The sequence below is a fragment of the Sciurus carolinensis genome, chromosome 6 (genome assembly GCF_902686445.1).
Source record: "Sciurus carolinensis chromosome 6, mSciCar1.2, whole genome shotgun sequence".
Classification (NCBI taxonomy): domain Eukaryota; kingdom Metazoa; phylum Chordata; class Mammalia; order Rodentia; family Sciuridae; genus Sciurus; species Sciurus carolinensis.
This window is the reverse complement of record NC_062218.1, coordinates 104,312,286-104,318,074: the sequence shown is the minus strand read 5'-3', so window position 1 is coordinate 104,318,074 and position 5,789 is coordinate 104,312,286.

Sequence of the window (5,789 nt, the reverse complement as noted above, 5' to 3'; positions counted from 1 at the left end):
TATGGCTATAAAATTTGTCAAAACCAAAAAACTTTCCATTGAACTTATTAGATCGTGCCTAGTTTTCTCATGGACTGTCAAAGAATAAAAAGTTCCCACTCCTTTAAGACTGATTACATTTTCTTTTTCTTTTTTTCAGATGACTATTACTTCCATAAAAATTATTAGTCGATAAGCATTTTCTAGTTGCCAAAATAGCGAAAACTAGAAAACATTACTAAAGGATTATAAGAGCATTACTAAAATTTAAAGATCTGAACATGTAAAAATCAATTCTATAAACCAAACAATGACATGAACATCAGTTATATACCCTGAGACTATATTCTTTTTTAAAAAAATCTATGGCATAAAGACAACTGTAAGTGAACACTGCTATTCTCAGCACTTTGTCTAGAAAATTTAGTATACTATATTAAAACACCATTAAATTAAAGCATATAAACTTATTTATGGACAACATGATTTTTCTAATGCCAAGGTTAAAAGGAAGAAGGCACCAGAAATATTAAAAACCCAAAGAAGCAGGGTAGAAATACTGCAAGATTATCATAATTCAGTTTGCCACAGGGAAAATACTTAAGATAAAATTGAAAATAAAATAAACATAGGTTATGATATAGCCAAATTGTTGTGAAATGTATCAAATTGGCTGGCTGTACATTGTAGAGGTCACAGAAGATTATTACTTCAAAATGTTTTTCTACAAATTAGCATAAATAAACAGTTCTCTATGGTTTTCAACATGATGCTGCTCCCCAAGGGAGCTAGGTTCCAATGCAAGGCAGATGAGATGGATGGAGCCAGAATGGCAGTATTTGACAGACACTAATATAAAAGATCAGTGACATTCCACAGGCTTGCAACTTTCCATTTTATTAGAAGCAGTAGAGTACAGAGGTTAAGAACATGGACTCTGGAGTCAAACCCATGTTCAAATCCTGACCCCACCTCTACAGGTTGTGACCCTCAGGGGAGTCACTGAATCTCTCCAAACTGAGTCACTCCAAAAATCAGTTTTCAAAGCTAAACAAGGAGGTAAAAGCATCCTTCTCAAAGGCTGTTGTAAGCACAGAATGCAGGCAAATTACTCAACCCATTACCTGGGTCAATCAGTCTACATTCGATATATGGCAGTTATTCTTTTTTAAGTGTGTAGTTGGAAATTATAAATCATTTTAACTGAAAACATTTACTTAAGACTATGGTATTATGGGAAAGTCAGGTTTATTACCTAAGGAATTCTAAAAGTACAAGAGATTTAGAAATACTATATTTGGTGCCTTGTTGAGAATCAGTTGGCTGTAGATGTCTACTTTACAGACTTCAATGGTATTCTTTTATGGATGTCTGAAGATACTGCAACATTTTCATCAAGTTTCCAATCTTTCTCTTTACATTTTAGAAACTGAAAAAGCTCAGTCATGTAATGAGAAACTGCATACTTGCCCAAGATTAAGTGGATAGACCTCTGAAACAGAGTTAAGATCCTAGAAATAAACCAGGCATCTATAGCTAACTGATTCTCAATAAAGGCACCCAAAGATGAACCCTAGGAAAGCACAGCCTCTTCAATAGTGGTGGTGGGAAAGCTGGAGATCATAGGCAGAAGATTGAAATATGACCCCCCCCCTCACCATATACAAAAAAAATCAACTCAAAATGGATCAAAGCCCTAAATATAAGACCCAAAACTATGAAATTACTAAAATAAAACATAAAGAAAACATTTCAAGATGTGGATATAAGCAATGGCTTTTTGGATAAGACCGTCAAAAGTAGAGGCAACAGAAGCAAAAATAGACAAATGGAATTATATTAAACTAAGAGGCAACTAAACAGCAAAGAAAACAATCAATAGAGCAAAGAAGACAACCTGATGCACAGAAGAAAATATATGCAAACTATTCATTGACAAAGGATTAACATGTAAGATATGTGAGGAACTCAAAACCTCAAGGAATAATCCAACTTAAAAATGAGCAAATGATCTTAACAGACATTTCCCAGAATACAGATGGCCAACAAGCATATGACAAAAGGTAAACATCAGCCAGGTGCAGTGGCTCACACCTGTAATCCCAGCAGCTTGGGAGGCCGAGGCAGGAAAATCTCAAGTTCAAAGGCAGTCTCAGCGACTCAGTGAAGCCCTGTCTCAAAATAAAAGAAAAAGAAAAAGAAGAAAAAGAAAAAGAAAACGAAAGAAAGAGGGAAGGAAGGAAGGAAGGAAGGGAGGGAGGGAGGAGAAAAAAAGGCTGGGGATATGGCTTAGTAGTGAGAATCCCAGGGTTCAATCCCTAGTACAAAAAGGGGGCGGGGAGGGTAAATATCATTAGCCATCAAGGAAATGCAAATTAAATCTATGAGATATCTCACCCCAGTCAGAATGGCTATTGTGAAAAAAAATTGCTGGGAAGGATGCAAAGAGAACTCTTGTAGACTGCTGGTGGGAATGTGAATTAGCTATTATGGAGAATGGTAGGGAGGTTCCTCAAAAAGCTAAAATCTACTGACACAGCCAACACACTTCTGAGATATCCAAGGAAATGAAGTCAGAGTATCAGAGATACCTATGCTGCCATGTTTAATGCACCATTCACAATAGCCAGGGTGTCCCTTTAATGAATGAATGGATACATAAGGAAAATGTGGCATGAATACACAATGGAATATTATTAGCCATAAAGGAGAATGAAATCCTGTCATTTGCAGCAAAATGGAGGCACTTTAGGACATTAAGTATAAAAACACACAGAAAAACAAATGTTGTATGTTCTCTCACATGTAGAGGCTAAGGAAGAGAGTCAATCTCAGGAGAATAGTAATCACTAGAGGCTAGGAAGGTCAGGGGAGTGGAGGCAGTGGAAGTGAAGGCTGGATAAGAGGTCCATAGGAAGAATTAAGTTCTTGGGCTGGGGTTGTGTTCAGTGGTAGAGCGCTTGCCTAGCATGTGTGAGGCACTGTGTTCGGTTCTCAGCACCACATAAAAATAAATAAATAAATGTCCATTGACAACTAAAAAAATACTTAAAAAAAAAAAAGAATTAAGTTCTAGTGTCCCACCTCAGGGTAGGATGGCTAACGCTCACAATAACATACTATATATTTCATGGGACTAGAGAGGAGCTTGAAGCTTCCAAATATAAATGATAAGGAGACAGAAATTACTCTGAGTACACATTGTATACATGCATAGAAATATCACATTTTACCCTCTATGTACAAGTATGTGCTAAAAATAAAATTTTAAGTCTAAAAACTCAATACAGAAATTTTAAAAATCATCTAGATTTTTGAAAAAAGGAAAAAGGATAAGTAATTTTATACAGGGTTTTATTATATTTCTTATAAACTTACAGGGGCATTTGTTCAAAAAGTGTGAAATTCAATGGCACAATGTTAGAATATGCACAATTTTCTCACAGAAATTAAAATTTGTTTTGAATCACTGAAGGCTAAGGTGAACTCTAAAATAAGTGCAGAATTAAATTCAAAGCCAAGCAACCTTTTATTGATTTATACACACTAAGTATTAGTAGTTGTTATGGACTTCACAGGCAGTTTATATATATATATATATGTGTGTGTGTGTGTGTACATATATTTTTTTCCTGCAGTGACTTGATTTGCGTAAAAAGTAGCACCAATACACTAATATTCCACCTCCTTCCCAAGAGGACAAATGACAAAATACAAAATATGGATGCAAGTTTAAAAAGTCACTCAGAAGTTGTCTTTTTTAAAAAATAAAAACTATAAAATACCTTTCAGGTTCAAGAAAGTTTCAAGTAATTAAGTTAATGTATGCATTTCCACTTTGTAGACTAAGAAACAACTTCAGATTCTAGACCACTTTTCTGAGCAACATAGTTATATCATTTTATACTCAAAATAGTATTACTATCACAGTGAAAAAGACAGTAACTTAAAAATTCAATCCAACCTGCAACTCAATAGTTTTCCAAACTGCAACCTTGAAAGTTCAAGAGTGGATAGACAAAAATTTTTATCTAAAAGAATAAAAATGGGGGCTGGGGTTTTGGCTCTGTGGTACAGTGCTTACTTAGCATGTGTGGGACACTGAGTTCCATCCTCCGCACCACATACAAATAAATTAAAAATAAAGGTATTTTAAAAAAGAATAAAGATGTCAAATGCTTATTGGGTAGTAAGCCTAAATGTTGTTTGGTAAACTTGTTTGGGGTGTGTGTATATACTGGGTTATAGTGTGAAATGTCTCATTGCAAGTTGTTACCAAGATTTAGTCACTGCTCTAAGATTAAATTTACCTTTTGGAGCCCCCTACAGGCTCAAAAAAAAAAAAAAATCCTACAGTAAAAAATGGCCTTTTTGTTGGAGGGCAGTTCAGGGACTAGAACTCAGTAATTCATGCAGAAATATATGTTTACATAGACAAATAGGAAGCACTTGGCCTAAGAACTCAAACTGAACGTGTGAGCAACCTCAATCCTGAGACCAATTCATCCTCAAGAAATAAAATACACCAGGCCTGGTTGTGCTTGCCTATAGTCCCAGCAACTCAGGATGCTAAGGCAGGATTGCAAGTTTGAGGCCAGCCTAGGCAACTTTGCAAGACCCTCAGAAACTTAATTAGACTCTGTCTCAAAATGAAAAATAAAACTGGATGGGGATGTTACTCAGTGGTAAAAAATCCTAGGTTCAATCATCAGTTTAAAAAAAAAAAAAGTAAAACTCCATAAAGTGGTTAGAAAACTGATGTTAAAAAAAAAAAAAATGAAGGTTTAATTTCATCCAAAACAAGCTATTAGATTAAGGCTGCCTTTTCTTTTGTTGCTCTTTCACCAAAAGGAAAAATAATTTAACACACAAACACAGAAAAATGGTAATGTTTGTCATACTTAATGACTACAACCACCAAAAACCAAATACTTGCAAATAATCAAAACAAAACAAAACAAAACAAAACAAACAACAAAAAAAAAAACACTGCTCTGACCTCAATTTCACCTGTATCAAGTCACTTATCTCAGAATATTGGAATGGCTTAGGTTAACCTAACGTTGACTTCAGAACTGGTAAAAGGCCAGAAGGTAGATGATCCTGCTGAAAGCAGATCTCTTGCCAATAAAAAAATCAATTTAACATAAATGGTTAATTCATAATACATACAATAGTAGTTCTTTTTGGTCAGTGATGGTTGGCCCCTTACATAGGTCTTTGAGATTAAAAATAAGTCCAAAGTGCTGGGAAGTTATATTGGCCAATTTATATTGTGTGCATGTACAAATATGTAACAATAAACCCCACCATTGTGTACAATTATAAAGTACCAATAAAAAATGTAGACTTTTTTTAAAAAAATAACAAAGTACAAAATGAGCAGGTCTGCCCAACAAGATAACATTGGTCCCACTTGGACTAAAGCAGTCTTAACTGTTATTCAATATTCCATAAGTTTCCGGGTGTGGTGGCACATACTTGTAATCCCAGTGACTCAGGGGGCTGAGGCAGGAGGATCACAACTTAAGGAGATCCTAAGCAACTTTGCAAGACCCTGTCTCAAAATTAAAAATTTTAAAAAAGGAATGGGGATGTGGCTCAGTGGTTGAATCCCTGGTACCAACAAAACAAAACAAAAAGTGTTGATATATACAGTCATATCTGTGTTTACTCTTAACAAAATTCAGACTAGGAAAAATGCTGGGGCTCATGATTCAAAGTCTGTCCTTAGCTTTCGCACAATTTACCTCAAAATCAGTAAAACCATCAATAAGACCAATAATTTCTATTAAGGAAAGTGTCATCTT